The following is a 26,795-nucleotide window of genomic DNA, read 5'->3' as shown; positions in this document are numbered from 1 at the left end:
CTTAAAATACTATAAAATATTACTATTTTCATGACAAAAACAATTTATGAATTTATGGGAAAGGGGATGATAGTTATAAAATATGTTAGTAAAAGCACTGTTTATGTTTGTATTGCAACATTTAAAAGTATTCAAAGGTCATTCATTGCTAAAAATATTTAAAGCAAAATAAAAGGCAAGTTAAAAACGGCTTTACTCAAACTTGCAGTTTCTAAAATTTATCAGGACCCATGAGCCTGAAGTATCAGAGATTAAGTGGAAATCCATATTCAAAAGAGTTCCGTGGAATTCTCATAAAGAGAGAGCAGGCAAAGGTCATCAGAGGACATTATTTTAGCTGAAACTGAGTATCATTCAAACAGGGGAGCCAATGCTTGCTATTAACAAAATGCTGTTTTCTACTGCTGAGCTCAGATGACAGCCCACTCCCTATTTACCAAAATTAGTGGATGAGAAATCATTTCATGAACTCATCCAAAAACATGAAATATACTACTAAAGCTTTACTGCCATCCTTCAGTCATCACTTTGCTTGGCTAGGCTGGAGGCCAGCAGGAATATCTCCCTCTGCAAAACTGTTTCATAGTAATGACTTGGAGGAAGTGGTGTGCTGATACCATGAAAAAAAATCCCTCAAACACAAAGATAGTTCAAAAAGCATCTGTATATGGCTCAGAGGAAACAAACAGCTCAGCTCATTTCAACTCAAAAGAAACCCAAGAGACCAGTTTACCTTGGCCATGGTTACACACATGCCGGAAAACTGAAGCCTGGTATTTATCCAGGGATTTTGATCTGTGCCAAAAGGGATGATAAGTTATCCATCCTGAGGCCAAGATGGAACAAAGAACATACACTAAAGAGAATGATGTGTCTATAAGAGGATTTCACACCTTCCTCTTCATGACACGGGGGGGGGGGGGTTGTTCAACCCCTACTGCAATGGCAAGTCTGACATCCCTTCCTGAAGCCAGTCCTAGAGCAGAAGCTCACTCTGAGCCTCCAACATATGGTCTCTCCCTTGCTGAGGCCTTTCCATGGTTTTCCTTTCATAGTGCTGTCCTTAAGGAGATCAGGAGGGAAGAGAATACCTAAAGCACTTGTTGGTCAAGCTTGGGCGGAAACATCTAGAATCTTTAAGATGACCAATATTGAATTTTCCAATTTTGAGCATTTAAAAATATTCTTCAAATTAAGGGAATAAATAAGCAATAAAGGCCATCTTTTACTGAGTTTTGAAAATCATTTAGAGTTTTCTGTAAAATCAGTTACTTTTCTGAGAGAACAGGTGGCAACTGCTACCAACATTTCAAAAAGATCCTCATTTTTATTTTCAAGTGACTTTTATTTGAGAAGAACTTTGTCAGCAAAGGTCTTTAAATTCTTTTCAGTCCTGGCTTTGTATTGCTATTTTGATGGGTTAAGGAAGCCCGAAGAGCCCTCTGGTTTTGGTCATCAAGGAACTGATGATCTACTTATTTGACTTTCTTTTCATTTTTTTAAAATAGGAAGACAGGAAAGAGCAATAAACCTTTAACATTTGAAATTTGTGTCACTGACCTTCAACTGGATAGTGAGGTTTTCAGTTCAAAACATATAGGGTCCATTTAACATGTGGGGATAATTAAAATGTTTTAAATGATGCTTTGTCTTCTTCAAATGTTGGCCATAATATTCAAGCTGGGTACAAGAAGCAGAGATTTTTGTCTCAGCTCAGTCCGAGCGCTATAGTTTTTGCTGTTTGTCTTTCTAGGTGGCACACCAGTCAGTAATCCTCTGCAGCTCGTGAAACCCAGCATAACCTTTTGGGCTGCTCTGGAAAAAACACATTGAGCAATAAGGGTTAGAATACTTTGTGTTCAATGTTTCCAGTGCTACTCTCTGGCCAGGAGAAGTACCAAATCACAGGCATCTGGAAAAGAGAGACAGCCCAGAAAGAATGATGATGTTACAAAGCCTGCAAGCACAGACCCCTAGTACACATTCATTCACCTGCTGTCTGCTTAATACTGAGTTACAGCTATCGGAGCAAATGGTAATTTCTATCAGTTAGGACTCAAGAGCCGGTGTGGTCTTCAAGTCTTCAAGTAGCAATGGGTTGACTTCCCAGGGAGTGAGATGTTATTGTTCTGATCACCTTGTGGATACAGGGAGTGGTGAAAAATTGAGTCCACAGCAGCATCAAAGAAAGAAGGAAGTGTGGTCCGTGGGAACATGTACCACGTGGGGGTGATAGTCCCCACTCGAGTTTCCCAAAGGTCTCACCCAGACATAGGAAATTATTAGAAGGCCCTCAACATCTCTCTGTGTATTTTAAATATCGTGTTGTATTTTCTTGGCCAGTCCATGCATGGAAAGGAGTGAATCAAGATGTCAGAAAGTAGACAAACTGCAACGTGACCTGATGCAGAGGTGGAAAGGGCATGGCCTGGAAAGGCAGAGTTCAATAAAGGCTTTTGAGGTTTCCTTTCATTTTCACAGTTCTTAGTCACACAATTTCCTTTGTGGATTTTAATGGTAACTAATAAGCCTTTGAAAGGGAATCGAGTTGGTATGCTAGGTGGGAAATGCCAAAGGTCATCTTGCCCTTTCAGCAGGGTTATTACTTATTTTAACCTTTCTTTTACACTCTTCAAGTCCTCTTTCCAGAATAATTTAAAATCCCATAATTACAAGAGCTTCCTTTGTTCCCACATTCCCCTTCTGAGATCAACTAGAGCTGATCACCCCAACCGTGGTCAACTGGAAGAGAAGTTGGCCAGGCCACGGGCTGGAAAGCACGCTGTGAGCTGGTCCGTCCTGAAAAGCTTGGCACAGACAAGGAAAAGGTAATGCATGAGGCAACTCAGGTCTTTCCTTGACTCAGAAGTATAAACTGGATCAAGGAGGGGCAGGCAGTTAGCACCAGGGAAGCACGAGCAGGCAAAAATGAACAGCGGAGCCAGTCAATCAGTGGACTTATAAGAGAGGAGGAGGGTAGATCTGCCGACTCCTGGGACTGAGGGTGCATGGTGGCTTCTCTAGTACCTGAACCACATCCTAGTCCCAATAATTCTAATAATATTAATACTAACATAATAATAACAACAGTAAAAATGAACATTTATTGAGCTCTTATTAGGTGCTAAGGAGTGTTCTAGGTGCTTTTATAAATATTATCAACTCATTAAATTCTCACGGCCCTGTAAGATGCATCTGATGCTGACAGGCAAGTTAAGGTACTTGACCAAGGCCACAGAGCTTCTAAGTGGCAGAGACATAATCTGAGCTCAAGTGGTCTGGCTTCATGCTTCTACTCAGTCTGTGCCTCCCTGTGGTGCTAATCCTGAGTTTCCTGCCTCCTTTATTGCCCATCTTACAAATAAAGCCCCTCCTATTAAGTCCTACAGAGGGTCTTTTACTGTCCTATTGTCTCACAATTAGCATTTTCCTTGGTGCCACTCATTAGGAATCTTATTAACTCACACACACACACGTTTTTAAGAAAGGGTCTCACTGTGACACACAGGTTGGGGTGCAAACACGCAATCACTGCAACCTCAACCTCCTGGACTAAGTGATCCTCCTACCTCAGCCTCCTGAGTAGCTGGGACCATAGACACATGTCACCATACCCAGCTGTTTCTTTTTTTTAGATATGGGGTCACACTATGTTGCCCAGGCTGGTCTCAAACTCCTGAGCTCAAGCAATTCTTCCACCTCAGCCTCCAAAGCATGAATGTAGTTTTGAATTCAGTTTTCGTTATCCTTTCATGCCACTAAATATTCTTTGAAAGCATGACTTTTAATGACTGCATTATGTTCATTTCTTTAACACTTAATGTTCTCCTATTGTCAGTCATATAGCTATCTCTTACTTTGCTTTTATAACTGCTAATGTCAATATCCTTATGTACAAATCCTTGTGCTCAGGTAGGATTATGCGATAGAACAAATTATAGAAACACAAGTTTTGGATCAAAGAGTTTGAACGATTTAAGTTCACTTGATACACAGTGCAAATGGCCTTCAGGAAAGGCCTAGACTCCCTCTGGCTACATAAAAGCACCAGGGTCTGGGCATGGTGGCTTATACCTGTAATCCCAGCACTTTGGGAGAAGACGGGAGGATCACTTGAGCTCAGGAGTTTGAGACCACCCTGGGCAATACAGTAAGACCCTGTCTCTACAAAAAGTTAAAAAATTAGCCAGGTGTAGTGGTGTGTGCCTGTAGCCCCAATTACTTGGGAAGCTGAGGCAGGAGGACCACTTGAGCCCAGGAGGTCGAGGTTGCAGGGAGCCATGACTGCGCCACTGTACTCCAGCCTGGGCCACAGAGCAAGATTCTGTCTCAAGAAAAAAAAAAAAGAAAGCTCCATTCACTACACCCTTGACAACACTGAATGCTGCAGTTTTAGAAAATCTTTATCCTTATTTGGTTTCTTGAATGTGTCAGAATAATGCATACATTTGAACTCTATGTTCCTAAGTAAAATTTCGAAGGGCCATGTACATATTTATTAAGAACAAAACAAGCCTATGACGTACAGTCTCCAACGTTGAGACCACTGAAGCCTTAAAATGCTTTAGAATTTCAGGAATGGAAATTGGAGATCACTGAGTAAACAGCTCCAGTGAATGTATCAGGTAACAAAAGCTCAGAGAAGTTAAGTGACCTGGGTAATATATTTGACTTGCAACTATAACCTCGGTGTCTTGCCCTGTGATTCATTTCTTTAGAACAAATTCCTCCATTAACCTAATGGAAGCAACGAGATATTGTTACCAGAGTGAAAGTATAAGGAAAAAAACCCCACAAGAATATATTTGAAAAAAGAAACTATAGTTGTTCTAAACTCTATTTTACCTTCATGGTACCAAGTTAGAAAAAGTTATTTTATAGGAAAAAGTAAAAATTCACACCTAGTTACTACTTTATTCTCAAGATCCCTGCTAGAATCTATAAATATTTTTTTCCCTGGGACAATTAAAATATTCAGCATGTACCCGTTATCCTCTCATCCAGCCAACATTTACAAGGTCTATACTATGGCCAGACCCTGTGCTAGGTGCTGGAGTAAAAGGAGGAAGAGTACCAAGGTAAGAAATGAAGAATTCATTTGGGGGACATGTGAACAAATCATTACAGTGAGTGTGACTGGGCAGTAACAGGGCTGCACACGATGCCCTGGGGATGGCAGAGCAATGAACACGGAAGGCTTCACAGAGAAGGGGGCATGTGAGCTGTGTCTGTGCTTGAAAGCAGCCTCTGGGCAGGGGAAGAAGAGCGGCCCCGCAGTGGAGGGGCAGGACCCAACTGGGGAAGGCTGCTGTCACACGTGGCTGAACACCAAGCCTGGGAAAATGAGCACTGGTGGGAGATGAGGCTGGAAAGGTGGTCTGGGGTCAGGCAGTGTTCAGAAGTTTGGACTTTGCCTGAAGGTGTTAGACCCACGTAAGCTGCTTAAGCAGCAATACCACGATCAAAGCGGTGCATTATCAAGGCTCATTCTAATGGTAGTACCGGGAAGGACTGGAGACTCTGAAGACAGGAGCTTTATCTGTGCTGGTCCAGATAACACAGTTGCAGGCTTAAATTAGGGAGAAGCGGAAGAAATATGAAAGAGGAGATGAGTTTGAGTAATACATCAAACTCAAAGAAATAATAAGACATAGAGATGAATTAGATGTGTGGGTGCCATTAATGAGAGAGGCCAGGAACGAGGAACACCAGGTTTTAGATTAAAAGGATTTGTATACACAGAGCTTGAGATCCAGTGAGGTATCAAAAAGCGAACGAAATATCCAGAGAGTGAATACAAATATAAAGATGGAGATCAGGGGAGGTATAAGCAGAGTCAGAGATCCAACTAATCAGTATACAGCTACAACTCTCCTACCAATCTGCCCTGCCCCGCCACCCACACACGCTTTGTACCTCCTCTTGTCTGTGTGTAGGTGGAGTAGCACTGTCCACTAAAAATACAACGCAAGCCCCATGCATATTTTGCAATTTTCTAATAGCCACATTAAAAAAGTGATGTGGAAACAGGTGAGATTAATTTTAAGAATATATTTTATTTAACCTAATGTATTTAAAATATCATTTCAACATTAGCATAAAATTACTAATGAGATATTTATGTTGTCCTTTCATGTAAGTCTTTAAAATCCAATGTGAATTTTCCACTCATGATCCAAGCCATCTCAATTTTGACTAGCCACATTTCAAACAGCTCCTACTTTGTACTATGCAGGACTAGACAGTGGTCTAACAGGGTGATTAGGCACCAACATGAACTGTTTTAGCCCTTGAAATTTGTGGAATCAAATTAAATGGAACTTAATTTTACTGATGAGAGAACAATGAGGAACCCTGCTGGGCCCTTCAAATCACTGCCCTCTCCAACCTCCCTTCGCATGCTCTGGGAAGGAGTGCAAAGCGGGCAGTGTTACATGCTGTTGGAAGTTTGGGAGACATGAAGTATAGAAAATCACTTCCTTTAAACACTGGCTTTTAGGTTATTAAATACCCTGACAGCAACCTGACTGAACTTGGAGCCATGAATTGGTTACCTCTTAATGTGGATATATACCTGGTCTCCTGATAAATTTCCTAAGGCAGTGGTTCCTGAACTTCAAATATTTGCAAACTAATATCATAATTTTGTAATGCCTGCCTACCACCAAAACTATGTGACTTGTTTGATATTTTTATTTAACTCAACTAACCTAAAAAATCTAAATGCATATTTAGTGTCATCCTAAGTAACTATATCCATTAAATCATAAATTTTGTATGTTGCATATTTTTTCCAGTACACATTTAAACAAATAAATATTTAAATAAAGAACGTTTATCCATGTCTCCTAAAATCACCTCACATACCACAGGTGGTATGATAATCAAACTTTGAAAACACTGTCCTTGGGGAAGGGAAAGTAACACTATAGGATCCCCTCTCTACGCTGGCAGTGCTCAGTGGGGTGAGGGCATCTTAACCCACCAACTCCCCACTCTCCGATGAGCAGGCTGATGGTCACTGCTATCCACTGGTTTTGTCTGCCTGCAGTCAGACATTTTATATGGCAATATGTATTAACTATAAGAAAATTCTTAACAATTTGTATTTTTGTTTTTAATTTTTGTGGGTACATAGAAATTATCTTTGTTGTTACGGAGCTGACAAGTCTGGAATTTGAGCTTTTAACTATAAAAATCACAAGGCAGAGGCAACTATAAAACCTATCATAATGCCCTCCTAAGAGGTGTTCTATTTCTTGTTGTTATCGGAATGATTTTCAATTATGAATTAAAGGCCAAAGACTTTAAGAAATAAGAATTGGTAAATTTCAATAATGGAGATGCATAATACCAAAATGGTTTTAAAAAATGTGTTATAAATTAACATAAGTGCTTCTCAGTGTATTAAATAACAAGATCTAGTGGCTAGTGTAATAATCACTGTAATTTCAAATAGTAATACATTTAAATAACATTTAAAGATACCTAAAATTGTAGCATGTATTAGTTAGTCTGTTGTTGTGTAACAAATTACCCCAGAACTAAGTAGCTGAAACCAACAAACAATTACTGTATCACAGTTTCTGTGGGTCAGAGGTTTGGGCACAGCTTAGCTGGTACCTCCAGCTCAAGGTCTATCACAAGACTGCACTCGAGGTGTCAGCTGGGGCTGTGTTTTCATCTCAAAGTTTGGGGGAGAACCTGCTTCCAACTTCACTCACATGTTGTTGGCAGGATTCATTTCCTCACTGGCTGCTGGTTAAGGGTCTCCCTCAGTTCTCTGCATATAGGTCTCTCTATAAGGTGGCTCTTAACCTGGTAGTTGGCTTCCCTGAGAGTGAGCAAGAGAGGGAAAGCTCCCAAGAAAAAAGCTACTGTCTTTTTATAAGCAAATCTCAGAAGTGACATCCCATCCTCTCTGCCACATTTCATCCACCAAAAGTGAATTATTAGATTCAGTACATATTCAGGAGGAGGGATTTATGCCAAGGCATGAATTTCAGGAGGTGGGGATCGTTGGGGCCCATGTTATAAGCTACCTGCCACAAAATGAAATAAAATATCTATGAGCTCTATTGGTGATGGTGTCACGGTGCTGTTAATGCGACTGCAGTTCATTGGCTACATTCATAATCAAAGAAATGCAAAATTTCAGCTAGAGGTTAGTGAACATAAAGAGGTACTATTTTTCCCATCTAGCTCATGGGTTCAGGTGAAAACCCCTGTGTTAGAGGATTCAGTGTATCTTGCACCATCTAAAAATCAGTCTGGTGCTCTGTGGATGGGCACAGGGCTTCCTCACATACCCCTGGAATGCACCATCTGTGGGCATTTACTGTGTTTGTGAAAGATTCTTGAAAAAAAAAAAAAAACCATGTGGTACTGCTAGTGCAGCTCAGAAATAAATCAGCTTTGAAAACTTCCCTCACAGCTGCAAAAGGCAAGTGTTTGGCACTAATAAATCAGGATTAGTGGAGCTTGACTAATAATGAATCTTTCACCTCCCCTGGGCAGGTGGGCACCAACTGAACTATGTGAGCAAACAAGCCAGAGTTAGAGATAATAACCACATTTCTAATGACAGGTAGGACTAGCACAGAAAGCGAGTGGAGAAGTCTTCCTGCAAAATTCAAATCTTCTTAAACTTGGGGCCCTCAGAAAACATTAATCAAAACTGTTTCCAGGGGCTGGGCTGACCTCTGCTTATTACCTTTCCAGTCATACCCATTGCAGGTATTTTTTTTCTCACTAGTGAGAAACACCTTGGGATGCTATTGACAGGCCCCTATCAGAGAACCAGTGAACTAGGGACATAATTATAGGTTTCAATTTTGCCATTCTGGACTCCAATTCAAATTTGTCATCACCTGTTCACAGAAATGCCTCCTGTGTTTCATCTTACTGGTGTGGAACCAGGGTGATATTCAAAATATTTAACAACCAGTGAGGCACAAGCACTAACTGATTAGGACAACATAAGATGATGGAGCAGGGCCCCGCCAACCTGAGCTGTGCTGGCATTCTTCCTTAAGTTGTTGAATTATGGGAGAAGTCTTAGGGGTTCCGGGGATGTGCTCAGGGTGCTGAGGGTGATGACAATTCACCAACTGGTTTTTAGGCATCTCATTATTTTAATAACCAGGATGTCTGCACCAGTGCACACAAGATTGAATATTAACTGTGAAGGGGGTTGGGGCTGCTTCTCCCAGGGGCCCCCATGTAAGGCTACTGGTATGGAAGCTGATCCCATTGCCCTACAGCATTCTGAAAACTGGCACTATGGGGAAAGAGCCCTGCCCATTTTTCTGAGCCCTGAGCTCAGGCCAGAGCCTTAAGGTCCTGGACCACTTCCAAGGCTTGCAGAACCCCTCACTAGGTCTCCTCGGGGCAGCTGGCTGGCACTCTCCCAGTTACCAGGCACCTTCTGGGAGCAGCCAGGGACAGCTGCTGACGGTTGGCACCAATGGGCTTCTGTGCAAGTGAGGGTTGAGTGTAAGTTCCCTTGTCGGTTTGATGGAGGCATGTTCTCAGTCCACAGTGTCACACCAAGTAGCCTCACCACTGTACAGGATACAGACCTAAGAAAAGACTTGGTTCATGAATCCTCCCACTTCAAGGATTGGTTTAGCAACTTCCTGAGCTTTCTGAATGAGGCCTCAGGTTTTAGGCTTATCCTAAAGGAGATCATTCTGCATGACCTCTTGGTCTGCATTATTTCACTGAAAGGCTCAGGTTTGTTTCACTTTACTCCATGCTTCTGGGAAGCAGGCTGGGGGGATCTGGGTCTGAATTCCAGCTCTGTGGAATGCATCATCACTTCACCTCTCTGAGGCAATATTCATCTCTGTCAATGGAGCTCATGGGAGTACCTGCTTCGTAGGCTGGTGGAGTTTAATAACTGTTTTCTTGTAAGTTGAGAGAAAGATTGAGAATTCAAAACTTTTAGTCTCAGTTTGGGCTAGGGAATGCCAGTGTTATTCCAGAGTCCTAACACAGGTATTTTTAAAATAGATGCTTTTTGCTTTCACAAGTTGACTAAAAAGTAAGATAAAAAAGTGACTTCAGACATCAAATGTAACTCAATAGTCTTGCCTACTTAGATCCAACCCACAAGGACAAAGGGTTCTCCCTCCTGAATGAAGGTAATATCAATTTGCATATTTTCATCCATAGTTGGCTGAACCCACAGATGCATACCTTGTGAATATGGGGGGCCAGCGGTATGTCCTTTTCCACAGGAAGACAGCACAGATTAATTCATTAAAATTTGTATAAGTATATAATGTCTGTTATATACTTTTTGTAACAAAAAGCAATTTCAATTGTATTTAAGATGACATTTACATAAATATAAAAATTATAACCATCTCACAATACTTTCAACTACTTAGACATAAAAGCAGAGGAAAGCTTGATTTGTTCAGGTATTGCTTTTGTCCATTTTGTTTAAGAAAGGTTTTTTTCTTAACATAAGAATTACGGAATCACTAGGGTTTAAGCAGTGAAAAACAAGCTTTGAAACGAGAGTCCTAATTTTTCCACTTCTGTTTACCCAAAAGAACATTCTCTGATTTCAGTCCCAGAAATCGACCACTGAACATATCACTATGTGGAGTCACATTCCATGTCTTTAATGGAAGTTTTAGAAGCTACAGATGAATTCAGGAGTGACATTAAGCCAAAACCATTAAGAAAGATGACTTTTTTCTAGGATTCTAACTCCTATATCCAGACATGTATATCCAACTGCTCACTTGACATCTCCACGTGGCTGTCTCACAGACATTTCAAACTCACTATATCCCAAACAAAATCCTAATATCTCCCCTCCACCCCAAACTGCTGTACTCACAGCCCTCCCCATCTCAGGCTGATGACATTTCCATTCTTCCTGCACGTAGGCCAAAAACCTTGGAATCTTCCTTAACTCCTCTCTTCTGCTTATTATTGTTCAATTGCCAATCTTGTTGATCTACCTTCAAAATAACCAGACTCGTCTCTACTGCTAACCCTGGCACTGGCATGTCTCACTGGAGTACTGCAAAAACCTCCTAACTGGTCCCTCTCTTCCACTCTCGTGCTTAATACAGTGGGCAGAGGGAGCTGCTAAATTTAAAGTCACATCATCATCTCTTTTTGGATCAAAGTCCTCCCCTCACTCCCACACTTCGGGGGAAAGCCAGAGTCCTACCATGGCCAATGTGGCCCTCCAGGATCTCAACTCCAACTTACTGGCACCTTGTTACTCCTTGAATACGTCAGGCATGTTCCATTTCTGCATCCTCAGGCTTTTCCCATGTGTCTGCATGGTGAATTCTCTCACCATTTTCTCCATGACAGCAGCCCTCACCAGCCCACCTATACCCACCCTCCACCACTGTGCTCTGCTCCTTCTTACCCGGCTGGACTTTCTCCACAGCATGTATCCCTTCTAAATTCCTAATATACATCATGTAATATTTTTTAGGCTTATTGGTTTTGGTCCACATCCCCTAACTAGAATATAAGATCCACATGGAAGGTGCTTAATAAATAAATCAGAATTAAGGACAATAAGAAAAACAAAGAGAAAAAAAAACTCTGAAAACATCCAGTGTCCAAAAAAGGCCTTATTAATTTTTTTCTTTCTTTCCTTCCCTTTTCTTTCTCTCTCCCTCCCTCCTTCCCTTCCCCCTTCCTTCCTTCATTCCTGTATCTAAAAAAGACCTTATGATTTATTTCTTCCTTTCTTCCCTGTCTCTCTTCCTTCTTTTTTTTTTTTTTTCAAAAAAAAAAAGAAGGGTCTTACTCTGTTGCCCAGGCTGGAGTGCAGTGGTGTGATCACAGCTCATTGCAGCCTTGACCTTGACCTCCTGGGCTCAAATGATCCCCTTGCCTCAGCCTCCCAAGTAGCTGTGACCACAAGTGAGTGCCACCAAGCATGGCTAATTTTTTATTTTTTGTAGAGATGGGGTCCTGCTATGTTGCCTAGGCTGGTTTTGAACTCTTGACTCAAGCAATCCTCAAGGCCATCTTGGCATCCTAGAGTCCTGGGATTACATGCATGAGCCACCACACCTGGCTGGGCCTTGTGATTTCTTATAACAGGACCCATGTATTATATCTCATTTTCTTCTTTTAATAATTTTTGTGGCATTTTGAAGAGGAGCAACAACGAGGTATGCCTGACACTGAGGAGAGGCCACTGTTTACCCTGAAAAGACCCTTAAGAGTGGCATTCTTGGGGAGGGGTAGAACACTACATCAAGCACAGAGTGTCATTATAGAGGTCCCCAAATCTCCATTATCTGGGAGCCAGAGGGATCAGATTCAGAATGGTTGAGTAAAAATTCACATGAGGCTCAAATAACACCACTTCTTTCTGGTGGCCATGTCCATTGTCCAGAATATACCTTTCTGAGATAATGGTACCCAGGAAGTTGACTTAGCATTCAGAAGGTGCTGGAATCAGTGCCAAGGATGGCTAACCCTTCCAAGGACTGCTTAATCCATGCCACGATGAGCCCTGATAATGCATCACAACAGATACTTCACAACAGAGCTTCATCCATACTTCTCAATCCACATTCATGTCCACAAGATTCAGGAACTCTTTTCCTGGCCAATCCTGGGCAACCACCGGAAATTTTTCCTCTCTGCTCCCTGAGGACCAGTTCATTGCTCACGACCTTTCTCCAGGTAGGTTGGATTAGCTTTCTACCCACAAAATTCCAACCATATGGCTGTGTTATGTTCCAGGAATTATGCAGAGGACACTTTGCTGGAGTTTTGGAAGTTCCTCAAATCCTCAATCTGTTACTCTACTCCCATTAGGCACGGGTCTGGCCTCTATAGATCTCAGAGGGGCACCTACATTCAGATTCCAAAGTTCCCTGGGCCCCTTCAACATTTCCCCCTTGTGTCACCAGTGTGTAGCCAGGGGCCTTGTTCCACACCCACTACCATCATAAATGAGCTACTTTGATCACAGACAAATTACCTAACCTCTCTGGGCCTTAGTTTCCAAATCTAAAAATAAAAGGACACAACTCTCTAAGGTCCCTTCTAGTTTTAAAGAGTCCAAGATTATTTTTGACCTACCTCTTTAAGTTTTAAATGATGACAACAGCATCTTTCCTAAACCTTTCCTGAGGCCAGATGTTCCTGGCACCGAAGTAGAGGAAAAAAATAGTTTTTGAATAACCTAACATTTTTGTCTTTTAGAGAAAATTATCCTCTGGCCTTTTCAGTTCCCCTTCTCTTATGGCTACCTACTTATGGATCCTTAAAAGAAGTCTTTAAAACATAGAGAGGCTGAGGCAGGAGAATCGCTTGAGTCCAGGGGTTTGAGACTGTAGTGTGCCATGATTATACCCGTGACTAGCAACTACACTCCAACTGGAGTTGGGCAACATAGTGAGTCTCTATCTCTCTCTCTCTCTCAAAAAAAGTAAACTATTCATCCTCCCTGATTCATCACGATCTATCTTATAAAAAACATTGGTTTTTTTCCAAATTATTTTTCTTATATAAAACCTTTTAAACAGTTTTAATCTGATAATTATGCTATTAGCCTTGACTTTCCTGTTTTGCAGGGAAGGTTATTAAATGCTCTGGGGAAGAGGAATAAAAAGCTTAGAGACAGGGCCAGGAAGGAAGCAGTCTGTCCATGTATGTAAGTTCTGACCTGAGCTTTTAGAAGGTAATGGGCATGAAATGGCAGAGGGAAAAAGTGGGGAGTAGAGAGAAGAGGAAAAGCAGACGGAAGAAGAGAAAGACTGAAAGCATATATTATTTGCTTAGAAAAAGGTTTTAGGAACTTCCTGGTGGCAGTTCAAGAATGTTCACTTAGTTAGATGACTTCTAAACTGGGACTTGCCTGAGAAGTCACACTGCAGTGAGAAGGTGGAGCTGGAACACCAGTTCTCTTCCTTTAGCAGCCCCTCCATCCAGCCTTCCGCATAGCAGGCTGGTGAGGTATTGAACACCCCCTCTATTGGCCCCACACCCAGTTTTCAGGAGTTAAGTTCATTCTACAAGTCTCTAAAGCCTTTAAGGAAGACCAAATCTTTCCATTGCTGGCCTGGAAATCAAAGAAGATATTCCAAATCACCACCATTCAATAAAGCAGTGACTTACTGAAATAATTACAGTTTACTAGCAAACCCACCTCTCTATATAATACATGTATAACCTCCTAGTCTGAAGATAGCAGAATTCCAAATAACTGTAGGCTCCAAGATATCACTTCTAATTTAGGAAACATATGCCCTAGAGAATTTCTCCCATTATGCACACACACATACACACATGTATATTTGTGTGTGCAAGCACATATCCTACTATAACAAATGACTCTTTGTTTTTAAGCCACACTAGGTTACAAACAAATACAATGAGTTAACTTAAAATATGTCATATCTGGGCATGAACACAACTAGAAAGGAAGCCTAATTCACACCAGAAAATATCAAAACCAAGTCTGGTAAGTGTCTAGCTAGTTAGTCTCAAAGCAGTAGCTTCTCATTAGCATTGAGAAATAATCTGAGTGGCATGTGAATACCTACTGTGGAACTGGCACTGGATGTTGTATAAGCTGGAAACAGGTGTCTCTTAAATTCAGTTTGTTGCACTATGACAGGGTTCTACTTCAAGGACTCACCTTTTCCCAGTTTATTCTTTTCCAGAAAAAGCTTTCTATGCACGTTCATAAACAAATGCAACTCTTCTTGTCATTTTCTGTTGCCTTTTTTGGGAGAAGAGGCCACTTAAAGCTTTTTTTTTTTTTTTTCTTTAAACAGAACAACCTTCTGACAGATGAAGAAATAGAATTGAAATGGCAGAGTGAAAAATCAGTCAGGCATATAGGCAATCCCTTCCCAGAGTATACATTAGTATTAATGATATTTTAGTCAGGAGACAACATCTCCAGCAAAAGAATCACCACACAGCACGGTGTCAGGCTGTTTATCATATCTTTCCTACCATTTCCTTCCATAGCATCGTAGAATCTGTAATCTAAACACCAACCATGGCCATCCCTCAAGAACAGCCACACTGGTCTTGCTACTTTTCCTGACACAACAGCCCAAGTACCTTCTGCATCCTTACTGCTCAGAAGCAAGACATGAACATTTAGGCATTCTTGAAGACAAATGATAATGATCTTGTAATATGAGGTATCTTTGAGTCTGTGTTTTGGGAGGGAGAGTGGTATAAAAAGACACAATTATTGGATAATTCTTAGAAACCAAACATAGAATTACCATATGATCCAGAAATGTCACTTCTGGGGACATACCAAAGGAACTGAATGCAGGATCTCAAAGAGATATGCGCAAACCCACGTTCACAGCATTAGTCACAACAATGAAAAAGCAGAAGCAGCCCAAATGTCCACTGATGAATGAAGGGATAAAGATACACACATACAAATATGTTTGGCCTTAAAAAGGAAAGAATATTCGACACGTGCTAATGAACCTTAAGGACATTAGGCTAAGTAAAATAAAGCAGTCACAGAAAGACAAATACGTGTAATTTGACTTATACGAGGTACCTAGAGAAGTCAATTTCATAAAGACAGAAGGTAGAATGGTGGCTGCCAAGAGCTGGGTAAGAGGGAATGGGGAGTTGTTGTTTAATGGGCATAAGTTTCAGTTTTGCAAAATAAAGAGTTCTGGAGACTGGCTGCACAATGTGAATATACTTAATGCTACTGAACTGTATGCTTAATGGTTAACATGGTAAATTTTATGTGTCCTTTATCACAATTAACACCCACACACACACACACGAAAAAAAAACCTATGGTTCTTAGTATTTCCCAATATGATAGTGATAACAATAATACCTTACAAATGCCCAGGAACTTCCTTCTGAGAAATCCAGAGAGCTGGGCCTCCAGATTTGTTCATGCCAACTCAAAATGATACCAAAGACGAGTTCAGTTGTAAAAGTTGCACTTACCAGAGTTTAACTTCCTTTTCCCCACTAGCATGAATGTTTGGTGTATATCACCATTTTATCCCTCTGAAATTAGGGTCACCCAGACATCTGTGGATGTCGACCCGTAGTGCCACTCTGGTATTATGTGGGATTCAGAAAGAAGAGGCCTGCCTATACTGGGTCTGAGGAAGAAGAGAGATTTGTGAAGTCAGCCTCATACCTCTTCTCTTTAGAGAGTTCAGGAATGTACCCATACTGTTCTCCCCACAAAATCCACCATGTTTTCTCCAGACTAAAGGTGACCATTTGTCTCTTTCCACTTTGACCTTTAAATTCAACTCAGTATTCAACTTGGCAGTCATTCTTATCTAAAAATTACAAGCAAGTGGCTGGGCGTGTAATCCCAGCACTCTGGGAGGCCGAGCCGGGTGGATCACGAGGTCAAGAGATCGAGACCATCCTGGTTAACAAGGTGAAACCCCGTCTCTACTAAAAATACAAAAATTAGCTGGGCATGGTGGTGCCTGCCTGTAGTCCCAGCTACTCAGGAGGCTGAGGCAGGAGAATTGCTTGAACCCAGGAGGCGGAGGTTACAGTGAGCTGAGATCACGCCATTGCACTCCAGCCTGGGTAACAAGAGCGAAACTCCGTCTCAAAAAAAAAAAATTACACTCAAGATAAATACTCTAGGTGCTCTCTACCACCCAACAGGATCTGTTACCTTCTACCACTCTGTGTTTCCACTCTTATTTTCAGAACCTGGGTCAGAGGTGTTGCACAATGACAACACTTTATCAACCTTTTTTTGCAACTCAAACACAAAGGAACTGTGTAGTGAAAGTGGAAAGATGGGGAAGGGGCTGAGAAATAGGAGAGAATAAGGACCCCCAGAAGAAATACAAACAACTTTTGGAAAGATGCATTTACAAAAATGACATCAGGAAGCTGGGTACGATGGCTCATGCCTATAACCCCAGCACTTTGGGGGGGCAAGGAGGGTAGATCATCTGAAGTCAGGAGTTTGAGATCAGCCTGACCAACATAGTGAAACCCCACGTCTACTAAAAATAAAAAACTAGCCATGTGTGGTGACCTATGCCTGTAATCCCAGCTCCTTGGGAGGCTGAGGCAGGAGAATCTCTTGAACTTGGGAAGCGGGGGTTGCAGTGAGCTGATATGGTACCATTGCACTCCAGTCTGGGTGACAAGAGCAAAACTCTGCCTCAAAAAAAAAAAGTGTTCTAACCAAATAAAAAGTCCCTTTCCACTAAGAGCAGCAGATTGGCAGAATATAAAACTTCTGGAACAGGAAGGTTGTGTAATCAACAAAGCAAAACAAAACTGAAAGAAGAGCTCCTTCGAGGGATGTCCAGCCACTGCTAAGTTGTAAGCCTCTTCCTGGTGCTCAAGGGCAGGTACAAGAGGCCTTCCTACTGCAGCTCCCATGTGCATGTCTCCTACAGCATTTGTGTAAAGGGCTCCAACCAGCAATTAATCCAATCTTCCCTCCAACCCCCCACACCCAGTGATGTGGGCTGACACTGTCAGAGCCAGTACAGGATTTCTGAAACCACTAGGGCTCATATGTCCAGCTTAGAATCTTCCCTTATTCTCTGTCAGCTTTCTCTCCATCTTCTTGTTCAACTTGGTAGTAAAACATAAAAAAAAAAATGTGGCAATTGGAGGACAGAATCAACCATGATTTTTCTCTTTCACCACTGTTCTAGTTATTTTGCATTGCTGAGATATAAACACGTGAGTCCACAAGCAGCCCCTCCCCCCTTCGTTGTTTTTCAGTACAGACACATTTTACAACACTTTGGGCTGGAATGAAGACATGAAACAGGAAGTTCCTGATCTTGATCTCCTCTCCTCATTATCCTCCCCATCTCAGTTAAAACATTCACACAGTCAAAGAAACCATCTAGAATGTTTTCCAAAAACACCCAGAGAAAGCTCAGCAGCCTCTCTGGCTAGCCTGTCCTAGATCTGAAAGACAGTAATGTTCCCATAATGTAGGAACTTCCTTCTCTTAACTCAGATTTGAGACGTTTTCTTTTTCTACATTAGGTCTGAAAGCAGCAGGCCACTGTGTAATTAAACTGTCCCTCATTGGTCATAGGAGGAATAATCCTGGGCCTTTGATATGTTTCTGGGCTCCTGCTTCCCACCCCTCTAGATGTCTTTCTGGCTCTTTTGCAGACTTTTCTCTAGGAAGCACAAGGCTGAAGACAGAAAGCTCTGGCAACCACCACACCTCACGGCTTCTTCAGGGCCTGCTCGGCTTTTGCTCTGGGCGTGCCTGCTTCTTAAACTCTGGTACTGGGCAAAGGATTTTCTGGTCTCATATTCAAGCTGTCCCTACTGCTGCTTCTCCACTCCCATTTTGTATTAGTAAGAGAGGGGAGGGAAAAAAAGGGGAAGGAGAACAGTGAAAAAATAAAAAAGGAAACAAGGATTTACAATGACATGAGAAATCATTTTAACAAGAAATTCAAGCCAAAAGATGGGTTTTATGGGATGAAACCCCATAAAATGACAAACTTTTGCATATAACCTTACAAGCACGTTTTTATGCGTAATATTTCTGTATTTTCGAACACGCTTTGAGTGCCCCACAAGTCTGCAAACACAGGCTGATCTGCCCCGTTTCACATTTACATTAATAGGTAAAAATGACAAGAGGCCTAGCTGAATTCCACGAAATAAGTTATTTAAAGAATGTCTGAAGTTTTATTCTTTCAGAGGCAGAGAAGTTCCAAACAGGGAAGCAAGAGATTCTGAGAATTTCATTTTCACCATAATGGCTCAATGTTTGTTCCTCTAACAACGTGAAGTTACCAGCTGTGCGCTGGCTCTTATATTCAAAGCCAAAGAACAAGTTCTTCACGTTAGAGAAATTGTTAAAGACAGTTCAAGGAAAGAGAATTAGGTATTTTAGAGTGGCTATGAAAAGTTTTTCAGGTGGGGGAAAGCACTGACCTGTGTTGTTTTAATCCGCTGAAAACAACCAAGTTCTTGAGTTCCCCTGCTGTCTTCTAGCCAGTTTCCTGTAAATGTTGCATGTGACATTACACTTCCTCACTGCACCTTCTTGACTCGCCTCCCTAACCGGTCAGAGGCATGTGATAAGATCGATTTGCTGCTTGCTTCATTCACATGGGGGTAACCCCGTGTCTGCAGAAATGATTGTCTCCCCCAGCTCGTTTTGGGTGTTCCCAGGACACAGGTAAAGAGGAGATAAGCCAGGGGTAGTCATGCCTAGATTCCAGGCACTCCTGACTCCAGAAGAAGGTGAAGGGGGAAGGGAGAGACAGTCTTGAGCCCCAGGGTCGCCCATCTTGAGGCTGGAGTTCAGCAGCTGAGAAAAGGTAGAGCACTCACAGATGAGCCCTGGGCTTGGGTCTCTGCTGTCATCAGGACAGCCCCTGGTACTGCCACCCTCGATGCTGCTGCACCCAGGATGTCCCCACACTCCTCTCTGGAGGGCACCACCATCAAAGGAGCACACTCAGGCCTTTGTTCATACTTTTGGATCCTGCAGCAATCATGGCTACACACCCCAAATTTCCTGGGACTGTCTCAAGTTCATATGTGGTCATGCTGTCAGATAGTGTGCCCCAAATGTCGGTTCAGAAAAAAAACCACTTGATTCTCAGCCTTCCAGGGCTAAATAACTGGGAGACATTTCCCTTCTGCTGACTTCCAAAATGTGCCAGCCTTTTAATTTCCTTTGAAAGGGCTGGGCATCATCTTCCTCCCGGATGGTGCTGGGTTCCCGGGAGCGTGTGGGTCCTGGCCATGGGGGCTGTGATGTAGGCCTGGCAAGAGCACCAGGAGAGTGCCACCTGTGACCCTCTCTGCCCTGTACAGCTGGAGAGGCTGGAGGAGAGGTGGGGCAGGGACTAAGCCACAAGCCTAATGGCACCATGTCTAGCTTTCTTGTTCTGCTTGCTGGTGCCTTCCTGTTTCTTTTTGTGATTCCCTGAGCCACCAGCAGGGTCCAAACATACTGGAATTTGTGGATATAGGAAGTGGTGTGTGGGAGTAAAATGATGTCCTGGACCAAGGGGAATGTTCCACAATTTGTAAGACTTGACTCAGTGCAAAAACCCCAAAGTTGTTTCTATTTGGCTACCCTGGCATAATTTTTTTTTTAAATGCTTTTAAAGGTCTTTTTTTGTTTTTGTTTTTTAGAAAGGTAACTGTGGACAAGTTCCTAGTCTTGAAAATATTACCCTATAATTCCCCGATGACATTTTCCATGTGAGAATACCGAGTAAGGAAACCAGTCCTGGGACTCAGAACTGTGGACAACAGTAAAACCCTGCAGTCCCACCACATGGTTGCACTTCTGGCTTTGAAAATACACATAACTCTTTTACCATTTGACAGCTGATGGCTGGTTTTCTGATTGAAATGACATTTAGATTAGACAGTTGAGTCACAACGACTGTCCAAGCTATAGACATGGCATTAGCTTTAAAATAGAAATAATGGTAAAGTTTTGCCATCTCAGAGTCAGAAACTGCAAGAACTTTGGGAAAACAAAATACTACATAAAAAATAATGATGTCTCAACTTGAATGTATATAGAAGTGTCACATTCTGGGTAAAGCTGCCAGTCCCACTTTTCAACTAAGCAGCTGCTTATGTTCTGCTTAAGCCGTGTTCTGTGTGGAATTTTTAAAGGCCTTAATAAAATGCTTTATAATTTTCCATTAAAATCCCTAACCTGGCTTTCTGCCCATGATTTATTTCTTTTCTGGTTAGGCATTTAAAAATTTTAATACACTTTACATTTCAGAACAGTTACGGATTTATAGAAAACTTGAGAAGACAGTACAGAGTTCCTGTATATCCTACACCCAATCTCCCCTATTAAATACTTCTTATATTTAGTATGATACATAAGCAACAATTAATAAAGCAATAGTGATACATTATTATTAACTCAAGTCCACAGTTTATTCAGATGTCCTTGGTTCTTACCTAGTGTCCTTCATCTGTTCCAGGATCCCATGCAGGACTCGACATTACATTTAGTCATCGTGTCTTCTTATGCTACACTTGGTTGGGACAGTTTCTCAGACTTCCCCTGTTTTTGATGACCAGGACAGTTTTGAGAAATACTAGTCTGGTATTTTGTAGACTGTGCCACAATTGGGATTTGTTTGGTGTTTTTCTCTTGATAAGACTGGACTGGGGTTATGCGTTATTTGCAGGAGGATAACACAGGTGAAACTGCCATTTTAATCACATCACATCAGATGTATGTACTAGTAACATGATTTAGTACCGTTGGTATTGGCCTTGATCACCTGGCTGAGGCAGTGGGTGTCGGGTTTCTCCATTGTAAAGTTGCTCGCTGCTCCTCCCCACCTTTCTATACCATACTCTTTGGAATAAAGTCCTTCAAGGTAGACTGTCTATATAAATTATCTGGAATCCTTCTGCATGGAAGATTTGTCTCTTCTACAAAGTTATTAATGTATTAGATCATTTATTCATACCACTATGGCTGCATGCATATTTACTTTATGCTTTGCATTTTAATTCAACAGTACTTTATTCTGTTCCTCAAAACTCTTCCAGGTTCGGCCACTGGGAGTTCTTACCATTGGTTTCTGTGCTCCTCTGACATACCCCTATCAATGCTTTTTGTTTGTTTGTTTTTAAGTACTTCCTCACTTTCCAGCCCTACAAGATGCTCCAGGCTCACCATGTATATAGTACCTCTCCAGTTGTCCATGATTTTGGTTTCTTTTTTGTTTCGTTAAAAAGAATACAAAAATAAACTGACGGGCCTGAGAAAACATGTGTCTTCAATTTTCACTAGTTCTGCCCATGTGCATTAATAAAAAATTTTGTTTAATTACATTAATAAAATTAGTCCTACCGAGCCTCTATCAGCTGCAAAATACCATAACACCCAGTGAGTGAAATTCTGCACAGGCTTAATCCCAAGATGCATGGTTGTGCTGGTAGGGTTTTTTTCCCTACACATTTTAACATTCCTGGAATCAAAGTGTGCATTTAATGTCATGTCTTTTTTTCCTCTTTACCTGTTAGTAATTTGATGTTACATCTTACAGATGATGGTGATTTGAGAATGGAGGAAATAGATCAGTCAATTACTTTTTGTTTGGACTAAGAGATATAATTTATTTTCACTGATTTTTTTCCCACTGAACAAATATTTTGACTAAGGTGGTTTATGCATAGCATGTGCAGACATTAAAAAATCTCAAGATACATTCTACTCCAAATACATTCTAACTTTACCTCAAGCTACAAATTCTCATCAAGTCCTAAATATAGATAAAATACAGATATTGATACAAATTAAAAAGAGGGAGTCTATTTATTTTTAAAATTGACATTGCAACTGTACATATTTATGGGGCACAATTTGATGTTTTGGTACATATCTATGTTGTATAATGAGCCAATCAGGGTAGTTAGCATATCCATTAACTCATGTATTTATCATTTATTTGTGATGAGAACATTCAAACACCCGTCTCATGGCTATTTTATAAAATACAGTATTTTACCACTAATCATAGCCTCCCTACTGTGCAACAGTGTACCAGAATTCACATCCTCCTGTCTCATTGTAGCTTTGTATCTGTTGACCCCGTCTTTCCCTCCCTCCCCAGTCTCTGGTAACCATCTGTTCTATTCTCTGCTTCTACGATATCAACCTTTTGTTTTTTTAAGATTCCATATGTGAGTGAGAGCATGTGGTATTTTGTCTTTCTGTGTCTGGCTTATTTCACTTAGTATGAGTCTTCCAGGTTCATCCATGTTGTCACAAATGACAGGGCTTTATTCATTTTTATGCCTGCATAGTAATCTATTGTGTATCTATACCACGTTTTATTTGTTGGACATTTACATTGATTCCCATATCTTGGCTATTGTAAATAGTGCTATAATAAACATGGAAGACAAATATTGCTTCAACATAATGATCTCATTTCCTTTGAATATATATACCCAGTAGTGGGACTGCTGGATCATATGATCATGCTTTTGAATATTTTTTTGAAATCTCCATACTACTTTCTTTTTTGTTCGATTTTTTTCTTTTTTTTGCAAATTCTTCCAGATCCTGACCCATCCTATTTTCCATAATGGCTGTACTAGTTTACAGTCCCATCAACAGCAATAAGTGCCCCCTTTCTTCCACATCCTTGCCCAACACTTGTTTCCTTTTGTTTCTTTGATAACAGTCTTTCTGAATACAGTGAGGCATATCGCACTGTGGTTTTGACTTGCATTTCTCTGATGAACAGTGATGCTGGACATCTACGTGTCTTCTTTTGAGAAATGTCTACCAAGGTCTTTTGCCCATTTTTATTTTTGAGACGGTCTCACTCTGTCACCCCCAGGCTGGAGTCTAGTGGCATGATCATAGCTCACTTCGCCTCAAACTCTTAGGCTTAAGTGATCCTCCTGACTTGGCCTTTTGAGTAGCTAAGACTACAGGCATGCATAATCATAGCTGGCTGATTTTTAAATTTTTTGTAGAGACAGGGTCTCACTTTGTCACCTAGGATGGTCTCGAACTCCTGGGCTCCTCCCATCTCATCCTGCCAATGTGCTAGGATTACAGTTTTGCCCATTTTAAATCAAGTTACTTGGGTTTTTTTTTTCTTTCTCTCTCTTAGTTCCTATGTAGCCTGGATATTAACCCCTTGTCAGATGTATGGTTTGCAAATATTTTCTCCCATTCAGTAGGTGGTTTCTTCACTTTGAATAGTTTTCTTTGCTGTGCAAAAGTTTTTTAGTTTGATGTTTTCCCATTTGTCTATTTTTGCCTTGTTGCCTATGCTTTTGAGGTCTTATTTTTAAAATCTCTGTCCAGAACAATGTCAAGAAGCATTTTCCCTATGTTTTCTTCTAGTAGTTTTATAGTTTCAGGTTTTAAACTTATGTTTTCAATTTACTTTGAGTTGATTTTTGTATGTGCGGAAAGGCAGGGATCTAGTTTCATTCTTCTGCATGTTCTACCTAAAGCAATTAGGCAAGATAAATAAATAGGAGCATCCAAATTGGAAAGAGAAAGTCACACTGTCCCTGTTTGCAGATGACATGACCTTAGATACAAAAAGCCCTAAAGACTCCACCAAAAAATGGTTAGTCCTAATAAACAAATTCAATAAAGTTGCAGGATACAAAATCAATGCATAAAAATCAGTAGCATTTCTATGTGCTAATAGTGAACTAAAAAAGAGTTAAAGACGACAATTCTATTTACAATAGTATAAAGAGAGATACCTAACAATGAACTTAGCCAAGGAGGTAAAAGATCTCTACACTAAAAACTATAAAACTTTGATGAAAGAAATTGAAGAGGACACAAATATATGAAAATAGATCCCATGTTCATGGATTTAAAGAATTGATATTGTTAAAATGGCCAACCTACCCAAAGCAATCTAGAGGTTTAATGCAATCCCTATCAAGATACCAATGACATTCTTCACAGAAACAAGAAAAAAATCCTGAAATTCATATGAAACCATAAAAGATCCCAAATAGCAAAAACAATCCTGAGCAAAAAGAATAAAGCTGAAGGCCTACCTGACTTCAAAATATACTACAAAGCTATAGTCAACAAAACTGCATGTACTGGAATAAAAACAGACACACAGACCAATGGAACAGAACAGATCCCAGAAATAAACTCATGCACTTACACCCAACTACCATTCAACAAAAGTGCCAAGAACACATACTGAGTAAGAGACAGTCTCTTCAATAAATGGTGCTGGGAACACTGGATAACATGCGCAGAAGGATGAAGGAAGGTGTTAAATTCTTTTCTGGGTTTACTGACTCCTTTGTGTTTACTCCATTATGTTTCCAAGATCTCAAGAGTCCACTATCATGCCTGCGCAGCCTAATGTTGACACTGAATGGTTGTGAGAATGGAATTTCAGTCTGGCTGAGGAGGAGCAAATATGCTGACTGGTCAGCAGGCAGATCAAAAGGTCTCCTTGCTACTGCTTTCTTACTGAGACAGACATATAAGTGCAGAGTGGCAGGACTGGCCAGGAGTCCCCTCTCTGTTTCCAGGATTTTCTCTCCAACTAATGAACCACTGTTATTTTGGGAGCATGATGCTTTATAGATTTTGTTTTTTCTTTTAATGGACAGAGACTAATTCAACCATTTCCCACTGGCATATCTTACAAATGGTCACAGACAAAATGCCCAATCTTTTCATCCGGGTAGGCAGAACTTGGCTACTCTAAATACTGTTTACTGTCCCACTCCTGTATAAAATGTACCAAAATACTGACAGTGCTGCAATCATCCCAGCAGTATCCAGAAGGGACTGGAAGAGATGCCGCAATGACTTTTTTCAGCAACCATTTACCAGGCCTGTACCACATGCCAGACATTGAGCTAAGTGCTTTACATACATATTTTAATTCTCATTATAATTCTGTGAGGTAGGTACAGTGATCTCCACTTTACAAATAGAGTAATCAAGCTTAATGAAGCTAACTAACCTCTCCAGAGTCTCTTGATAAGTTTGAAGCCAACATACAGGTTCAGTTCTATCTGTGTAGAGACTCAGGGCCTAACTGCTATTTTCCATGTCATAGATAGAATACCAACTGCTATATTCATAAATGACCACTTTATGGAATATGGTCCTATTCTCTGTTTTCTGCACATGCTTTTCACCCCAACCAAACCTAAGCTGCAAGGAGGGCAGGGATAGTGTCTTACATCCCATTGTCTCAGCTTTCCATTCTCACTGCAGCAGCTCTCCTGGGGACCCTGCACTCTTGCTTTACTGTCAATTCTAATTTTCTTCTGCTTTATCTTCATCATTTCCCTCCTCCACTTTTTTTTTGAGACAGGGTCTCCCTCTGTTGCCCAGGCTGGATTGCAGAGGCATGATCATAGCTTGTGGTAACCTTGAACTCTTGCCCTCAAATGATCCTCCTACCTCAGTCTCCCAAAGCACTGGGATTACAGGTGTGAGCCACTGTGCCTGGCACCTCCTCCACATTTATTATTTCGTTCTCCCCACTTTGTTTTGCTTTATTTTATTAGCTGCTTATGTCACAATCTTTTCCAGTACTTTTAAAATAAAAGCCTTGACTTATTTAAGTGTATTTTTAGTCCTATTCCATACATTTTGATACATTATATTCTCATTGTTAATTTTTAAACAGTCTATACTTTTAGTACTGATTTTCTTGATCCAAGGATTATTTAGAAGGATCCTATCTTAAATTCTAAGTGCTTAGATAAAGGTGGGGGCAGGAACCATCTCGTGTTAATTTTCTTTTTTTTTTGAGACGGAGTTTCGCTCTTGTTACCCAGGCTGGAGTGCAATGGCGCGATCTCGGCTCACCGCAACCTCCACCTCCTGGGTTCAGGCAATTCTCCTGCCTCAACCTCCCAAGTAGCTGGGATGACAGGCACGCGCCACCATGCCCAGCTAATTTTTTGTATTTTTAGTAGAGACGGGGTTTCACCATGTTGACCAGAATGGTCTCGATCTCTTAACCTCGTGATCCACCCGTCTCGGCCTCCCAAAGTGCTGGGATTACAGGCTTGAGCCACCGTGCCCAGCCTCGTGTTAATTTTCAATGATACCGTACTATTATATGTGGCCGATACATGTCTACTTTTTGTTAATTGAACATTTTCTTTGTGGTTGAGTATTTAATCAATTTTTGTAAATGCTCCATGGTCTTTTAAAAAATTGTGTGTATTTCCTATGGGTTAAGTCAATAATGATGATGATGCTATTCAAATATTCTGTTCTTATTTATTTTTGTCTACTTGATCAAATATTGAAAGCATTTTGTTAGTCTCCCACTATCACGAAA

At 41.0% G+C, this 26,795-nt stretch overlaps 1 protein-coding gene across 3 annotated transcripts in view; it reads right to left on the bottom strand.

The window, feature by feature from the left end:
* Positions 1-26,795, bottom strand: part of WIPF1 (WAS/WASL interacting protein family member 1) — a 124,384-nt gene that overhangs the window by 58,555 nt on the left and 39,034 nt on the right. The window contains exon 1 of one of the 3 annotated variants that reach the window (XM_035304510.3): positions 18,913-19,000. The exons of the other annotated variants lie outside the window; for them this stretch is intronic. The gene's annotated coding sequence lies outside the window, so the exon portion shown is untranslated. Of the gene's footprint in view, positions 1-18,912; positions 19,001-26,795 lie in introns of those variants that run through there. 3 annotated transcript variants of the gene reach the window in all.

This window comes from Callithrix jacchus, chromosome 6 (assembly GCF_049354715.1).
Source record: "Callithrix jacchus isolate 240 chromosome 6, calJac240_pri, whole genome shotgun sequence".
NCBI lineage: Eukaryota > Metazoa > Chordata > Mammalia > Primates > Cebidae > Callithrix > Callithrix jacchus.
This window is presented reverse-complemented; position numbering and strand designations above follow the sequence as displayed.